Consider the following 19,023-nt stretch of genomic DNA (forward strand, 5'->3'; position numbering starts at 1 on the left):
CCTATTGCTGGCAGTCACCACTGGATACCACGGGGTACGTTCTTTATCGGGTGCACTAAATAGCACCTATTACGAGTTTGTGGGTAATATCATGCAGATGTTGGTGTTTAACGCACCAAATTCTGCATGGTACGGTAAATAAGGTACATATTTCCCCTGTTAAATTTCGGTAGGTTTGACCTGCCAAAATGTAATGAAGCCTGAGGCTTTTAATGCATCCGATAATTAACGAATGCATTAAATACCTTTAAACTCATAATTATGACCCATGCGTAAACAAGGGTTTACGCATGGGTCAGAATTAACTGGCCCACTCATAACCAGGTCGCTAGGGTTTTGCAGCAAACAAGTTATTAAAAAATGAGTTAATTGGACATAAGTAGCTGGTATAATTCTGGATGCAACTGTGTAGATGCTGATCCTGTTCTGCAAACCAGATAGATACTACAAGTACACTTCAACATCTCACCACTTCTGTATCACCCTGGACGGTGTCCACCAGGGGTCTTTTTCTGGTCTGCAGCTTCAGCTCATTTTTATTTATTTTTCGCGTTCCTATAAAAGTGTCAGACGGGATACAAATGCCTTCGCAGACGCCTGCCGTCGAGTTATCCATCAGGTTCATATTTACAGTCTTTCATTAAATTAAGATGCATGTTTCATTCCTCTTCCGTGGAATATTAATGGCTGTACTGGACCGAAATGCCACATGAATATTCATAAATAAACGATAAATTTATATGATATGAATGGTGTCGTTTGAGCAATACCCCGAGCAGTGATAGAATGCACCATGAAAAAATACTGACTGCCGTCAGATCGCATGTTTATTGAGCCCTGTCCTTGTAAATCACTTCCGCTGTTTGTCTTTGGTTCTCTAGAAACTAGTCTGAGCCCACAGTCCCCCCTGTGCAAACAACAGGTCCCAGCAGCTTCCCTGACTGCGCCCCGAACTCTCACCTATGTGAAAGTGTTCTTAATTCACCTCCTCTGTATGCTATGTGTGCAAATATATCAGAGTTGTTTTCAAGAGCAACATATGAGTATTGGGGGTAATCCGGAAACATATATAGGCGAAAGTGTTTGTGCTAAATGTGGGCAAGTCTTTGCAACTGTAAGGTGTCTTTTTAGAATGTTTGATTTGTTGGGATTTGCAGGATGTAGGTGGGACAACTGTTGCTAAATGGTTTCCTCAAGAAAAACCTTCCTGAGTTAATATAACAAAATCAAAGATATTGACCGCATAAGTGTGCTGGACTTGCTCCTCACAAGTGAGCTTTCAAGAATATATGCACATACTAAGCTGTAATCTTTATATTGAGCATGCATTCTATTTGTACTGATTTGGGAGAAAAGCAATAAAGTTCGTTTACAAAAAAAAGTGAACTTTCAAGAGTAGTATGTGTGTTTCCAGCACAGAAGTGAGTATTCCATTCGAATGTAGATTGTGAAGAGAGTGCTCCAGTCTAAAATGTTGATTTTGTATTTTAGACCAGTCTTGGCCAGCCTGGATCTCTCAGCCAATCCTGGACATTTGCAATCGCGTTTGATGTACCTGATCAATTACAGCAAATAATGCAGCCAGTCTGCATTAAACTCTGTGTGCCTCGCGCCTTGTGGATGGCAATATGGCCCTAAACTTGGCCCCAGCATAAGACAATATGGGATATATATGCTCCGATTTGCAGTTATTAGTTTCTAATAATGACAGAAATACTGCCCATGTCCTCCGATGTGTCTTTTGCTCTCCTGTTGCAGGGAGATGTGGGTCTCGTGGCCAGGTGGCAGAGAGTTGGACCTGGGTTCTAATCCCAGCAGTGGCACTTGACTGAAAAACGTATGTCTCTGAGATAATTATGGGGCATATTATCAAGACAGGCGATAAAATTATCGCCACTTTAGCGGCAGAAAACATATTGGGCTTGATAATATGCTCTATGGAATTCCAATTGAAGCTCAGGTTAGATGTCGTTCACATCTAACATGGGCTTCAATTGGAATTCCATAGAACATATTATCAAGCCCATTATCGCCGTTTTAGCAGCAGTTTCCTGCCGCTAAAGCGGCGATAATTTTATCGCCTGTCTTGATAATATGCCCCTATGTTTTTATCCTGTGCCTGAGAGATTATCACCATTTGGTATGTAAAACAATTGTCAAAATGTGAAATGTTATTGTACAAGTTAAAATGTTTAAATCTCAATTTGACGCACACTAGTCCCCTATCCTTCAGTTAATGTACAGAACTTTGTGGGTCTCAAAACCACCACTAGCATTTGGAAGGCCCTAGGCAAGTATTATTTGCCTCAAGCACACAAAAGGTGATGGGACGAATATTTTCAAATAGTCTAACCCTTGGCAATTCCTAAGGGTAGCATTCTAACCCATTGTTTCTTTGGCCATACGCAAATCTGTCTTGCCCCTCCTCCAATAGGAACAGTCCAGCCCGAATTTCCAAGCCAAGCTGATCGGTGTTGCCCTGATTGGGGCTCTTCAGTTGAGCGTAGCTTGGTTCCAGTGGCACAGTGAGAACGGACACCATGTCTGCACATATCCCTGCCCGATTAGGGCATTAAATCAAACACACAAAAGGGGATTGAAGGATTGCTTGCAAATAGTCTAACCACTGTCAATTGTTTGGGTGAGCATCCCCCCCCCCCTTTAGTGCACACAATTATTATTTGCCTGCGTTCTGTGGTTTTTCCACCCTCCCATTCCGTGGTGTATTTGTCCTTCACCTTCCCTTGATTATTCTACCCTACACTGCCTTGGTCCATTCATTCTGCCCTCAAGTGGTCCATTAACTATTCCTTCCATTGCATCCTTTGTCTATTCATTCTTGGTCCATTGATCCTCCATCCTTGCTAATGACGCACCCTTAGTCTCCCCTTAGCCATTCCACAGGCTTTCCTTTTCTCCTTCCATCCTCCCTTTCTGGGTGTTTTCTTTCACCCTTTTCTTGATCTAGTCATCCTTGGCCCATTTATCTTTTCTCCCCTAAGTCCCTCCTCTCAGCCTTCTTGGCCCATTTATCCTCCCCTGCTTGGTCACTTCACTTGGTCTCTTTATGTTTAGTTCTTCTCTCCCTTACCTATATGCCTCTGCCCAACAGATCTAGCTCTTGAACAAGAGATGTTGCAGTTGTAGGCAAAAAAGAGGTGCACACGTCCAACATGCCTCTAGAAGTAAAAGACCAAGACTCCTGCAAGAATATTATGTTATACAATTTGTAAAGCTCGCTTCTATCCTGCGGTGTCTTGGTGCTAGCACAACTTGAGCACAACTGACATAGCTATCATCAAGACTTAACTGTTAAAAAGCCAGGTTTTCAGAAGCTTTCTGAAAGCATGCAGAGTGGGGGCTGTCCTAATGTGTGTGTTTGGGGGTTGATGGGGTGGAGAAGATTCCAGTGCTTGCTTGCTCCTATAACGAAGGAGCTTCCTCCACATCTCACTTATTTGGCCCTCATAGCAAAGTGCCTATATCTATCTAACAATGTACAAACTACACAGGGATTCCAAACTACATGCCTGCACACGTGCACAATCTGGCAGGCAAGCATACATATATAGTTATCCAGATAGACACACAAACATAAACACACTGACTCACGCTCCATTTTATGCACAATTATATGCAGAGGTGCAGGCCTCAGCCCAGTTCCCTTTTCCTTCCCTTTTTAGGTCTCGCCTAGCAATGCAGCGTATGCGCTGCTCGCTTGCGAGATCTATTGTTGTCGATTTAGCTTCCGAAGAGGGGACAGGAGATGTGCACGCGCCCGAACAGGTGATGTGCACGTGTACGGGTCGCCGGCGTTTCAGCAGAATGTGCGCATGGGGTGCTTTCACTTTCCCAGGTTCCTGCGTGGACACGGATCTGCCGTATCTGTTCTAAAACGCTCTTCGGCTGCGCTTCACCCGTACTGTAGCGGGCTGGGTGTCTCCAAGTTGGGCTCGGTTCTGCGCACATGTGATAACAGTAATGAAGCATGTTCTGTGCGTCTCCGGCTCTCAGCTGTCGGAGCTTGAGTAATTTGGCCTGCAAAGTTGAAGGCAGCAGCTGTCACTGGAGCACAGCCTCCTTTACGGCTTTTGACACCGGTCCCCCCTACCGTCCATTTCCGCCTTTGGAGCGTCGCAGAGCGTTTCCGGCACCCGGGCACAGTCAGCACCGCCAGCCGGGCCAAAAGTGTAAACAGATGAAGGGAAGCTCTGTGGCAGTGCATCTAGACCACGGAGTGGGCGCCGTCATCGCAGGAGAGGCTCACGATAAACACCAATGCCATTTATGCAAGCCAAAAGAGGCGGAAACCTGCCCAGAAAGCGTAAGATCGCCTTCGTTGTTTTCTGTCTCTCTGTCTCCCTTGTGTCATTTGTGCGGGGTTACTTAAGAACATTTTGCGTAATCGCCTCCTCAGGTAACTGACTGTAATAAACACTCCTGTCCCAAGAATAGCTGCACGCAGGGGCCCCTTGCTTTGCTTAATAAGATGCAAGCTGTGATACGTTGTGTGCATTCATTGCTACAGAAGTTAACATAGTGTAGCACAAATAAATTCATTTGTATTGCGGGGCTGATAAAACACATGTTTGGAAGTAGCAGGGGAGTGCAGTAAATACTATGGCTGATATAAGAACACAGTAGAGTACACACAGCGCCTCTGAAACGGGCAGGAGGTAAACGTGCTGCAGCACGCCCGCGTTGTGTAAATTACTGTTCACTAAAGGATTGCACATTGTGCTTCACCCTTCCGCTTTATCATAAGCCTTCCTCCTTATCTTCGCATCGTTTCCCTATATTAGAAGGCTCTGCCTCCCAGGCAAATATTAGGGCAGCTTATTTTCACTTTCACATACACAGGGAGACGGCACCATGGGAACTGCAGTCTACAGGAAAGGGGAGGACTGTGCTTACGCGTACAGAGGGAGGACTACCCTGATGTTTAAACCCTCTCATTTTACCGGAGTATGGGAGCCGATGCACCTTGAAATGTCACAGGCTAATGGCAGCCTAAAGGTGCCAATTATTTAAAACTCAAACTGCTAGAAGTTATATTTGCAAGCCTCACGCATGCAAACCTTCAACTGTAGAATCAGATTTACTTCTTCCTCTGCTAACAGTTTAGCCACTGGGTTGCCCAACATTTTATCACTATACCCCTTCCTTTCTCTTAACCCATCCCAGCATCCTCCTTCCGCTGCACATTCTTTGTTCCCCACGCTCCTCATATGTGTTTGCCAGCCCCAAAATCCCCCTGCTAGTATACAACATTGCACTTCACATCTTACAGGTGACTGATAACTGATTATTAGCATTACACATTTTCTAAGTGAAACATACGAGAGGGCAGTAGTGTTGCCTACGATGCTGCTGCGAGTAAACTTCGCTATGAGCTGCCGTGGCTGTCTGTGTGTGCTCACCTGGGTTTAAATTTAACAGCACGGGCTCCGATTTGTTTGCTGCCCTATTTCTCATGTGACATAATTATCAGTTTATCAATTTAAAACCGGGCTGCTCTTTACACAGTATATAAACTGGGGTGTTAACCCTGCACAATTTTGGTGCTGTGAACGTATTTATGAAGAAGGAGAAAGGGGATTTAGGAAGTGGGAGGTTCATTTAGTGCAAAATGCACACTCTTCCTTAATGATGTGCGAGGCGTCATCTACTGCTGCCACAATCATTATAATTGTGCACTGTTTAATGGATTCTAACTCATTCTGCACTCTTCATTTGACTGCTTGCCAAATTCTCTTCTTTATCCGAATATCTTCGCATTTAATGCAACATTGCGGCAGACACTCACTCATATAAGGCTTCATTTGTGCCAGAAACCTATTTATTTGGGTTTGTAATCTGTTTGGATTGATTAACTTTAACATGAATCAAAAGGTTTGCTGCAATTTTTTTGAGAGAACAGAATAAATTGCCATTTCCACCGGCCTCATAAATTAAAGTGTAAACATTTCTGTTCTGAAAAGATAGCTTGCAACGAGCAGGGTCTACATATCTTTGCATGCTGTTAGACTTCGCAGCCTTGCTGTGTCTCTATTCATACATCCACTAAACTCCAAAACACTTAGATAAAAGTCATTCTCATTTACAACGCCAGTAGCTCTAACTCTCACAAATAAGAGACCTATTGCATTGCAAATGCTTGTTACCTTCTGTGCCTGGCAGCTTTACATCTCTCCGGTATGTACCATTTCAGCTCTGCATCCTCTATTGGAGGCAGTGGCCTTGGCGAGATCGCCCATGCCTTGCCACATCTCAGCAATGCTCTGGAGACAAGGAGTTGCAGTCCTCTGTCTCTTAAGTCCATCTTATCCGTAGGACTAAACACAGATTGCCAGTGACTGCCAGGGTGCCTAAACCATGAGAGGAGATCTAAACATAAGTTCATAAAAAAACGAGGTTGGAACTCATGAGGACAAGAATGCAAACAGGAAGCAAGGCAGCTACTCACTATCTACTACCCAAATCTTGCCACCTCTTCCACTTATTGGCTGACTATCTAAAGGATCAACCAATGAGAGGAGGAGGCGGGGTCATGATGGTTCAGAACAGCATATGTCAGGGCTTGGGGCAAACATATTGCTCAACCGGAACCTTGGCAGAATGTCGGCTTTTGGCCTCTTCTATCTCTGTCACACCCCAAAGTTGCCTCAAACTTATCTATTAAATAAGCGAGGTTGGGGCAACACTGAAGTTACCCATCCACTCTTGCATACTCCGTATGTATCTATGCAGTCCACTACTGCCAGATTAGGCAATGGTGGGGAAGTGCATTGCCCTACTAACATACTATGGAGTGGAAGGACAGCAGATCAGAATTCCAAAGATCGCCCTTGCAGACCTGCCAGCCTCGAACAAAATCTCACCATTTAAGGGCAAGGGAACATGAGTGGGTGGAGCCTGGAGAGGGGACAGGGCCTTGAGCCCAGAGCCATCACAGTCTTGAGAGTTCTTCTAGGGGTGTGGCCATTAAGAGTGGGCGGGTGGCCATGTGGAAGGAGCTGAAATCGTGTGACACACGGTGATGCAGAATGAGTTGGCAAGTCTGCCCATGTCCATGCCTGGTGTGGTACAAGACCCGGATTAGCAGGTTACCCATTTTTTGTTTTATAGTTTATGGGCCAAAGGCAGGGCCTCTCCACCCCTTCCTAAGGAGGGGCCTGGCTACTTTCCATCTTAGTTCGCACTGTATAAATACCAATGCATACATAGATACGTATGTTAGATCTGTCAGCCTTAAAATGGTATTCCCTCCCAACTTTTTGCATGCTGCGTCCAATTGTTCTGGATTTTTGCTTCTATTGGCTTTAGGACTCTGTGCACTTTACCACTGCTAAAGTGCTTGTGCCCACTCCCCTAATGGTCAAATTGGCATATTTAATTTAGTTCTAAGTTTCTTGTAGAAAGGGATACTATATACTTAGGAAATTAACTGCAACCAGTGGTCCTGCAACATCTATTGTGCCACCCACCTAAGTAGCACTTTAAAACTCGTCCCTGGCCTGCCATTGCAGCCTGAATGCAGTGTCACACCTCCTTGTCGACTTGGCATTTAAAACTCCTTGCCAAACCTGAAACTCCCCTTTTATCACATATAAGTAAGGCTCCCGGTTTTCCGTTTAAACTGATTTTTATTCATACAAACAGCCGGAAAAATATTTTTCTTCTGTCTGTATTTATAAATAGAAATGGAAAAATACAACCACACCGGAATCAGAGAATTGTTCAGCCATATGTGCTCCAGCTAAGGTGTTACCGTGCCACACCCCTCTTCCTGATTTTGGTGTGCGCCTTCCCAGATTAACACCTGCAGGGCCATTAATCTTTGAATAGGCGTGGGAAATTCCTTCCTACTAGGGTCTTGCATTCACCTCTGACCTGCCCCCTATAGCCCGGCGGAAGTGCCTGTTACTTCCTTTGAGCCAATCGTGTTCAGATCCACGCTTCACGACGTGGGTGTGTCAACACTTCTCTGGCCCCACCCCATACCTTTTTGCCCTTTATTTTCAGGGCCCATTCTCCTACTGCCTCCTTTTTACCTGCACTGTGACCACCTCTGGCCCACCCGGCATGAGGAAAGACACCTCCCGTTCACCTGCCGCCACTTGTGCATTTAACCCTCGGACAGCCGCCTGCCCAGCAATCAGCTGTTTGTTCAGCATCTCCGGAGCTCTGACTCTCAAGGGAGCCCTGCGCCAGCACCCCAGTCAGATCCAAGCCAAAGGCAAGTAAAAGGGTGCGGGGTGACCTGTGTTTCACTGCTTGCTCCACCTCGGCCGTTGCACCTTAAGGAGGTGGGGGAAGCTGTAAGTAGTTAGTGCAAGCCCGGTAGAAATGAGTTCATTGCAGGGTGGATTGTGGGGCTCGGCAGGTGGACAAAACTCTTTCAACCCTTTTTTCTTCAGTTCTTTTTTTCTTTTTTTAAATTGCTTATTCGATGTGTACGGCAATTATAAGAAATTAACCGGATGTTCATCGAGTCAGTTTGCAAAACAAAACAAAAATCTTTTGAATGTGACCCAAAAAGGGCTTGAAAACTGGCAGCATAAACACTGCAGGGAAATTAGGTCGGATTCTTGCAGGCCCTGAAGCTGCAATTTCCACCCTGACTTTGCATTCCTGAGAGGTGCATCTTGCCAGAGACAGCCAGGGCATAGCTGTAAACTGTTTTCAAAGTTAAATCGTGTTTTTTCCACTGCACGAGGAAAAACCGTGGCCGCCGTTAAACTGTGTGGTATTAGGCACTAATGCACCGAAAACGCCTTCAACAAACAGACGTTTGTCATTTAAATTCAGTAAAATGTTCAATTGCTACTTGACAGTAGGAAGTAAAACAAGGCATACGATACACGTCTAAAACCCAGGCCAGTGTCTTCAATCCAGAGACTGTGTCTCCCTTCTGGAAAATGTAGCTTGCTTTAGCGTAGGAATTTGTTGAAAAATGTGATTCAAAAGCTGCCAACTCAAGTGGGTGTTGTTCATTATTTCAGACTTCAGAAGTGTGAGGGGAACAGAGTTCAGCAGGATTAATGCGGGGCCTTTAATTTCTGAGGAGTGCAAATCTATTCCCACATCAGGGGGAAGATTTATGCTCAAGGCTGCCCATCCACATGGGAGATAGTGGCGAAGGGCGGAGGGGGGGACAAAGCTGGTGGCATGACTTTTTAAAGATCCTTGGTGGTCAGAAATAAGAACTCGCTGCCTCTCTCAGCTGTGGACAGCAACGTGTACCACAGAGCATGCTGCAGGGAGGGGCATGGAACTGGCAATAAGGACAACAGGGTTCCCAATATAGCTCAATTATTACGAAAGCTGTCAGCTCTTTTATGTCCTCTTTGGGTAGGTCACTGACACTGCACAGTCACACTCGTCTAAATTCTGAAAGTGTTTACAATTAATAATCAATGCCAGTGACATAGTGTTTTCAATATTGTAACCCAGCAGCAGCTCACTAATGTTACTGCAAGCAATCTTTTTGACACCCCTCCCATTTCTCATATGTGAGGTCCCGTTTTTATCTAAAAGAAACAGTTTTCTTGTGTATGTTGCATGAAACATACACATTTGTCTGTCAAATGTCTGTAATAGACTCTCCCACATTACTCGCATTCAAAATAATTCAAAGAAAACGCTATTTGTAACAATCTAAGAATTATTTACGGTCATCAGGGCAAGTCTCTGCAGAACAGAGCTGGCTCTGTCAGGGGGCCCCTCAAAGGCTGGGCCCTGGGCCAGAGCCCACTTTGCCCACGCCTTAAAACGAAGATTTTAAGTATATTGCCAAAAGAGAGAATGCACTTTTGCGCCCTGGACCACGTGTTGACTTTTATGATAATATACCTACTTAACGTGCCCCGGATGTCTGTAAAATAAATGCACACTTTTTGTTGTTGTTGTTTAGAATTTTCTGTATTTTCAATTTTGTGGTTGTACGACGTTATAACACATTCCGTTGAAACGCATGCCTTTACTACGCATGCATTACAACGTGAATGTCTTTACCACGCATAACCTGTACCACGACCATGCCTTTACCACGCATGCCTTTACAATGATTTTCCTTGTAAAAGCATGAATGTTATAGGCATATTCGTAGTATAGGTTTTTCCTGCCCTGTGCCCCAAATATTGACCTAGCACTTATAGAAACTCCCCCTCCCCCTGACCTAAGCCTAAAAAGTGGACCCCTGCTAGACACCCTCAGCCTTCTAAAAACTTCTCCCCTCCAGCTCAAAATTGTAAATCCATAGCGCCCTGGCCCCGGCCCAAACCCCTTACATCTCCATTATTTTACTTCCTCTCCAGCTCTTCTTTGACACGTTGCACATCGTAAAGAGGAAGCACAAGGGTTTCCTCTAATGACGCCAAGTGGTAAAACAACAAGCGAGGCGAACGTGGGACTGGAATTCCATTCCAAGGTAAGATTTCTTGTTTTATGCGCTTTAAGCATACATGCCGCCGCACATATACCTTTTCCATACATACTTTTACAACATAATTCATTGTAAAAGCATGCGTGGTAAAGGCTACCCATGGTAACTATGTATACGTTGTAACGCATGCGTGCTAAATGCTGTGTGGTGAAGCAGCCGCGTTGTAATGGATGTTTCCCCAGTCTTGTTTGGTAACTCCTTAAGTGCGTGCAGTCTCTAAAATGAATTGTAAAGATCTACAGTGTGGAAATGAAGCAAACTCGTAAGCAGGGTTCTTGGGTTTATTCCATACAGCCCCACACAGAGTGCGGTACACCAGTCAGGGTTACAACCTCCGTAATGACAGTTGGGAGTTGGACAGCATAGCAGTTGGGAACATGGAATGTTGGGGAACCAATGGGAAGGGGAGGAGAACAAGGGTGCTCTCGCGCAGGAGAGCTCATGGGCATCAGCTGTCACGCGCTGGGTACAGCTCGTGCATAGCACAATAATGCATTACAACACATCTTCCTCTCTTGAATGTTTAACTGCAAAAATACATTACAACACATCTTCCGTTCTTGAATGTTTAACTATAATCGACTATTCACAAACAAAATCGTCATAGTGTTTAGGTTTGTTGATGGTTCTGCCAAACCTTCCCTTGACCCTTTGAGGGTCAGACACAACTTCAGTGTCGGAATGGGGATCGTTACAGGTTCTACCACGCCTACCACTGAAACCTTGACTGTCAGATGTGACTTCAGAGTCAGAATGTGAATCACCATCGCAGCTCCGATTAAGCACCGGAGCGCGAGGACTGACCTCAACGAACTGGTCTGATGTGTGACAATCTGTGGAGTCAGTGATAGGTGGGTGATCTTGCACTTTCTTACTTCTAGGGCTCACCCTATGGTTACAGAGCATGGAACTGTGGTCCTTTCCAGTTTCGTCGTAATCAACTGGTTCTATTATGCTGAAATTGACTCAATCCTTTAGCCGCTAGATGATATCTGGCCAACCTGTTCATGTGCCAGGCCTTGCCATCACTGAGTCTGGCAGTGTTGTTGTAAAGTTTGCTGATGTGGAGAGGAGCGGTGAATCTGCTTACTCTTTTCCTGACTTTACTTTCAAGGCGAACTTTGACTAGATCGCCGATACTGAAGGAATGTTCTTTTACTCCATTTTTTGAGTCGTACCAATCTTTATAGCATTTTTGCGCCTTCACTATGTTATTTCTGATGGTGTCTAGCGACCATTCCAACTGTTTGGACGCGGGCATCCAACCCAGGTCTTTGCTCAGGGGTTGTCTGCTTCTCATGAGGACAAAAGGTGCTACACTGGTGCTGGCACAAGGGGAGATCCTGAATGCCCAGATAAGTTTGAACAATTCTTCCTCCCAGTTGAGGTTGGCATTCCTTGACAAATGTATACGACCTTTTAAGACACGATTAAAACGTTTGATGAGGCCATTACCTTCAGGATGGTAGAGCGAGGTGGTGTGGTGGGTGATGCAATTCCTCTCTAGGAATGACTTGAATGCCTTGGAGGAGAATTGGGGACCATTGTCAGTGAGCAAGCATTTGGGTAACCCCTCACTCAAGAATAGCCTGTCCAGAAATGAAATGACCGTAGACTTATCTATTCCTGAAACTATTTCTATCTCAGGCCACTTAGAGGAATGATCTATGGCTATGAGAGTGTACTTGATCACCCCATCGTATCCTTCAATGGGTCCGGCAATGTCTAAACCAATCCTCTCCCATGCCATTGTAGGGGGTTTGAAGGGAGAAAGTGGAACCCTGGAGGTCTTAAGGGTCTTGTCAGAATCATTGCAGTCCACGCAATTTCTTATCAGGATTTCGATCTGCTTGTCAATACCAGGCCACCAATAACTGGTTCTGACCCTCTGCTTGGTTTTTGAGATACCAAGGTGACCTACGTGGCACAAGTTGTGAATTTTGTTTCTGAGCGTGATGGGGGCTATAGCTTTACCAATCCTGTACAACACCCCATTTTCTAAACTCATTTCTTATTTCCCAATAGACTTTGACATTATCGTGAAGGCATCGTTTCTCAGGCCCGGAGCTGTTGATGTATTTACATAACTCCAGTAGTGTGGGATCTTTTGACATGTGTCTTTTCCACTCATCCGCAGAGATCCCGTCAAGGTCTGAGTTGAACAGTAGTGCTAACTTCTCAGCTCCTTCTTGGTCATCTAGGATTTAATTGTGGGTTAGGGGTAATCTGCTCAGGAAATCAGCCACCTTGTTCTTGACTACTGGCCAGTATTCAGCAGTGTAGTTGTAGTCCAATAATTTGATAGACATTTTACTAAGCCGTGGGGAAGCATTCTGCAGGTCAGAGGATCTTGATCAACGGTTTGTGGTCAGTGCGTAGGTGTATGTTGTATCCCCAAATGTATGCTCTGAAGTAATTGAGCGCCCACGAACAGGCCAGCATCTCGCGTTCAATCACCGAGTACCTCTCCTCAGCCGAGGTGAGTGATCTGGACGCGAAGGCCACAACCAATTCATTGTTCTCAGCGTCTTTCTGTGCCAGCACAGCACCCAGTCCTTTGTTGCTGGCATCAGTGGTTACGTAGATTTCAGCTTAAGGGTCAAACTCTTTGAGAAAGGGTGCATTACTAATTTACTTTTTGATGGTGTTGAAAGTGTTCTGACACTCCGGGGACCACTCGAATTTGGCTCTGTTTTTGAGTAATTGCCTCAAACTGTACGTTTTCTCTGAGAAGTTTCTGATGAACTTCGAGTAGTACTCAGTTAAGCCGAGGAAGGCTCTCACATCCTCTTTGTTGGAAGGGAAGGGAGCATTAAGGATGGCATCAACTAGACCCTGTTCAGGTTTGATATCTTCATTACTAATCGTGTGATCCAGGTAAACCACTTTATTTTGGGAAAGTTTACATTTATCTAACTCCACAGTTAGCCCATGCCTTTTTAAATTATCCAATACCTTCCTGAGGCGTGTGTCATGTTCCAATTGGCTGCTGCCCATGACCAAGATATCGTCTTTGAAAAACCTCACAACGCCAACACCCTCAAAGATGGATATCATGACTCTTTGGAAAAGCGCTGCAGCCGAGGCCAGACCAAACGGTACTCTGGTGAAACGGTAACAGCCAAATGGAGTGATGAATGTGGTATACTTTTTGCTATCCACGTGTAGCGGTATCTGATGATACGCAGATTTTAAATCAATAATGGAAAGCACATGCATATCATTTGTAGCATTGAACATTTCGCAGATGCGAGGCAAGTGGTACCCATCAACGATTATATTCTTGTTGAGGTCTCTGAGGTCTATGCAGAGTCTGATTTTTCCGTTGGGACATTTGACGACAACCAGGGGAGAAACCCACTCTGCGGACTCAACTTTTTCGATTATTCCGTCATTGACCAGCCTGTTAAGTTCCACCTGAACATCGTTTCTGACAGAAACGAGTAGAAGTCTCACTTTGTGAATGCATGGGATGGCCGAGGCTTTTAATTCAATTTTGTGTTGGAAACTATTTAGAAGGCCCACTTTGCCAGAGAACACCTCAGGGTAATCTCTGTGGATGGTGTATTTGCACGTATCATCTATGGACAACACAGGGTCAGCACTATTGGGGTTGAGAATGATGCCAAGGTCAGCTTGATCGCTCTATCCCAAAACAGAAGGGCCTCTTTTAGCTACAAAGAGTTTACAGAACGCCTTCCTGTTTTTGAATTCAAATTCTAGTTCACGGGTTCCTAAGAACTCAATATTATCACCCGTGTAACTTCTGGCGATTACATTGGACTTTTCAACTGACGCTCCAATTTTGCCCACAAATTGCTGTTTCCATACATTCTCGTTAATTATTGTGAACGGGAAGCCTGAGTCAGCCATTATGTTAATAGGCACTCCGCCCAATCTTATTTTGCACATAGGTTTTTTGATCCTGGAAGGAGTAAGTTCAAGTATGTCGTATTCGATGGAGAATACATAGTTGATGCTGTCAGATTCAGAGTAGTCTGAATTCTCCGACCCTGAGTCGTCCTCCTGTTGGATGTGTTTCACAGGTTTGCTATGTTTAGTGAATTTCCTGTTGCATACTTTTGCAGAATGAACTGCTAATCCACAAGATGTGCACTTTTGATATCTGGCAGGGCACTTTTTGAAGTCTGCGAAGTGGGAGGGAGACCCAAAACGATAGCATTTGCGTTCCGTGTTATCATTGTATTTCTTAACGTGATCCTTCTCGTGAGTGTGTTTCTTCTTGTAGAGTTCACTATTCTTGTAGGCATCGCAAGGACTTTCACAAGCATTTTCCTTGGACCTCAGTATGCTCGCTTTGGATGAATTGATTGCTTTTACTACATTGGGCTCAGCAAGAACGGCTTTGGCACATCTGCCAGTAAGTTCTGCTTTTTTAACTAAGGCAACCACCTCTTTCAAAGGAGATTTGCCATTTACCCACAGTTTGTCTTGAATATTGGGATTACTAGCATGCATAATTATCTGGTCACGTATGAACTCCTCTTGTAATTGTCCAAATCTGCACGCTAGAGCTAAATTATTCAAGGCGGAGACATATTCGTCGATGCTCTCATGGGGCAACAATGGTGCAATACCCCTTAACGAATCTCCTGTAGTACCCAGTGAGTCCTAAGAAGGCCTTCAACTCTGTCTGGGTCTTGGGGGGCTCCCAAGCTAGAATGGTTTCAATCTTGGGCTGTAGAGGTGCCACCTGGCCGCTTCCTACCTGGTGTCCCAAGTACACCACTGAACCCTGCCCGATCTGGCACTTACTGGCCTTGATCGTGAGGCCTGCCCTCTGCAGCGCCTTCAACACTTCCCCGAGGTGCTGCAGGTGTTCTTCCCAGCTGGAACTGAACACCGCGATCTCATCCAGGTAGGTGGCACTGAAATCCTCCAGTCCAGCCAACACCTTGTTGACCAACCTCTGAGAGGTGGCAGGGGCATTCTTCAACCCAAAGGGCATCACCCGGAACTGGTAATGTCCTTTTGGGGTTGAGAATGCTGACCTCTCCTTGGCCCCAGAGGTTAAAGCAATCTGCCAGTACCCAGACGTTAAATCAAACATGCTAAGGAATTTGGCAGCTCCCAACTGATCAATGAGCTCATCAGCTCTGGGAATGGGGTGTGCGTCAGTTCGAGTGACGGCATTGAGCCCTCGGTAGTCCACACAGAAGCGCAGTTCTGGCGTGGCACCAGGTGCCGCAGCCTTTGGGACCAAGACCACCGGGCTGGCCCAAGGACTGCTGGACGGCTCAACCACCCCTAACGCCAACATCTTAGAGACCTCCTCCTTGATGCTGGCCTTTACCCGGTCAGCCAACCTGTACATTTTGTGCTTCATAGGGGGGCTGTCAGCGGTGTCCACATCATGGGTACACCAGTGAGTAACACCTGGGGTCAGGGAGAAAAGCTGGGCAAACTGTCCCAGCAACCGGTGACAGTCGCTCTGCTGCTCGTCAGTCAGTGTTGGGGAGAGGATCACACTTTCCACTGACCAATCCCCTTCCTTGGCCGACAGGAGATCGTGGCTCTTCCGCCCCGTCATCTGTCGTCAAGAGCATGCTCACTTCGGACCCCTCGAAGTGAGGTTTGAGGAAGTTCACGTGGAGGTCCCTCAAAGAGTTCCTGGGAGCCTGCAAATCCACCAGGTAGGTGACCTCACTTTTGCGCTCTACCACCTCAAACGGCCCGGTCCACTTGTTCTGTAAGGCACAAGGTTCCATTGGGGCCATGACCCACACTTTTTGTCCAGGTTGAAACTCGACCAGAGTGGCATTCTGGTCATACCACTTCTTCATTTCTTCCTGGCTGGCCTTGAGATTCGCTTGAGCAAGTTTCCTGAAGCGGGCAGTTTGGTTTCAGAAGGCCAGCACGTAACTAAACACATCCTAGGGAGTTTTCTTGGGAGCTGCCTCCCAGCCTTCCTTCACCAAACTTAGAGGTCCTCTTACAGGGTGACCATACAGAAGCTCAAAGGGACTGAACCCAAGAGTCTTCTGGGGTACCTCCCTGTAGGCAAAGAGAAGGCACGGCAAGAGGACGTCCCACTTATGCCTCATGGGTTCTGTTAGACCCTTAATCATGTCCTTCAAGGTCTGGGCGAATCTCTCTACCAGACCGTTACCTTGGGGGTGGTAAGGAGCGTTGAACTTGTACGTGACACCACACTCCTTCCACAGGGATGTCATATACTTAGATATGAAGTTGGTCCCCCTGTCGGAAACCACCTCTCTGGGGACACCCACGCGGGAAAAGATCCCCATTAACGCCCGGCCCACAACTGGCGCCGTTGTTGTCCTGAGAGGGATTGCCTCCGGGTACCGGGTGGCATGGTCCACCAAGACCAGGATGTAGCTGTTGCCCATGGCTGTCTTGGGATCCAGTGGCTCCACAATGTCCATCCCTACCCTTTCAAAGGGTGTTCCAACAACTGTCAACGGTTGGAGAGGAGCTTTGACCTTCCTCAGACTCTTACCACTTGCCTGGCAAGTTTGGCAAGATCGGCAATGTGCATCTGACTGCCTTCGCATTTGGGGTCAGAAGAAAGGGGTGACAAGCCTGTCAAAGGTCTTGTCCTGCCCCAAATGTCCTGCCAAAGGCAAGTCATGAGCCAGACCCAGTAAAAAGGTCCTACAACGTTGGGGTACCACCAGCACATGGGCTAACCCAGGCTCAGCGACCTTAGGCTCATTATATAGGAGATCATTCTCCCAGTAGATCCAACGTGATCTGGACTGATCACCAGTCACCTGGGCTGCAGCCTGTTGCCGCAGCCCCTCTAGAGAAGGGCACTCTTTCTGCTTCCGGCAGAATTCCTCCCTGGTGGGACCCCCTTCTTGCTGCCAATGGGTCAGCTCAGAGATGTCCCCCAGTTCAGCTACCTTTTCCCCATAGGCACCGGGGCGTCTCCCCTCAAGGTCTGCATCCTCCCGGGCCATGGGAACTTCAGGGGCCGGTTTCCCACGCCTCTTGCCCTTTCTCTTGCCAGGGACCTGAGCCACTGTTTCAGGCTCCAAGTCCCCCTGACCACCGTCTCTGGCCGCCATTGACTGAGTGGACACTCATGCCCACTCTGGCAACCCAAGCATCTCCAAGTGAGACCTGAGCTAAACATCCTTCCACAAGAACGGCTCCAGGTCATTACCTAGCAGACAATCTACAGGCATGGAAGGGCTCACAACCACCCTCAAGGGACTTGAGACCCCCCCCCCCACTCTGTGCCACCAGACACTGGCACTCTGAATTGTCTGCTGCAATTACTTGTTGGAATGCCCCGGGGACTACCTGCTCCTCAGAGAACAGGTGACACCGGACTGAGGTCACACTGGCTCACGTATCCCTGAGAGCCTCTACCCTTCTCCCATTGATGGTCACCCAGGTGCTGTATTTCTTTGTGTTAGGGGGCACCTAGTTTCCTGGGACCATCTCACTGTCCCCTAGTGAGACAAGGGTCATTTCTGCAGGATCCCCACCCTCCTGTGAGTACTCCTCCTCCTCCCCAAGCGCTACACTAGCCAACACCTTGGACTGCCCACCGGTGGGTAGCTGTGCCCCCTTGGAGCACCTGGGGTCCCCCTTCATGTGCCCCACCAGGTCACATGCAAAACATTTGCGGGGGCCGGTCTCAGCAGGCTTTCCTGATGAGACCCCTTGTTTCTTATCTCCAGGGGGATGGGAACCTTTACCCTGGGTGTTAGTTTGGGGCCCTTTAGAGACTTCTTACTAGACCTGAACTGATCCCTGTACTTTTCAGGAGTAAGACCAGGGCATCCTTCATGTCTAGATAAGTGAGGTGATACCCCTTACCCTAAGTGATTAAAGTATCCCTTGCTTCTTTGGGGAGGAGAGGCCACAATCCTGCTCCCCAATTCTCTTCAGGGACCCCATTCATGTGGATTGCTGCCGCGTACCCCTGAAACCACCTTTGTATGTCATCCCCCTTTTTTAATTCCTTGCCTACATTCTTAGGGATGTGCACGATTCTGTCTGCCTGCCTTGATGAATTGCTACCACCATCTGAGCTGGGCCTACTTCTTAGCTCTAGCTACTTTAGACCTTGTTCATGGTCTAATATCATCTTCCTCTCCTCCATTTCTAGCCTGTTTTTCCAACTCGAACTTCCTTGCTTCCCATCTGTCCTCCAGCTCCTCTGGGGACAGGCTGCTGCCTGGCCGGAAGGGTTCCCCCCTCCCAAAAGCACATCCACCCTAGGAATAGGCCCGTCCACCTCTCCACTAAGATCACCAGATTGCCCACTTGCATCGCTGGCTGCTACCCAGGCCCTCCGTGCCTTTTGTAGCTCGTCCTTCCTAGTGTGGTAAATAATTTAATTACCGGGACTTAATTTGATACAGAACATAATAAAAATAGCTCAATAAATAAGAGGCAGAATCCGTGGTATTAGAGGTTAGGAACGGGCTTTATTCCAATGGACGATTTCGAAATCGTGGACTCCAGGTTCCATCACCACGGAGGCTCAGGAAGTGAAGTACATACATTATTGATAATTAATCACTTTTATACAATAGGCATTACAGTGAAGCAAATGCGAGAGGCGTAACAATTGATAA

At 46.6% G+C, this 19,023-nt stretch overlaps 1 long non-coding RNA gene across 1 annotated transcript in view; it reads left to right on the forward strand.

The window, feature by feature from the left end:
* Positions 1 to 7,922: 7,922 nt before the first annotated feature.
* Positions 7,923 to 19,023, forward strand: part of LOC146868711 (uncharacterized) — a 97,855-nt gene continuing 86,754 nt past the window's right edge. The window contains exons 1-2 of the long non-coding RNA XR_014966382.1: positions 7,923 to 8,239; positions 10,320 to 10,432. This is a non-coding gene — a long non-coding RNA (uncharacterized LOC146868711). The remainder of the gene's footprint in view (positions 8,240 to 10,319; positions 10,433 to 19,023) is intronic.

The sequence above is a fragment of the Triturus cristatus genome, chromosome 1_2 (genome assembly GCF_964204655.1).
Source record: "Triturus cristatus chromosome 1_2, aTriCri1.1, whole genome shotgun sequence".
Lineage (NCBI taxonomy): Eukaryota > Metazoa > Chordata > Amphibia > Caudata > Salamandridae > Triturus > Triturus cristatus.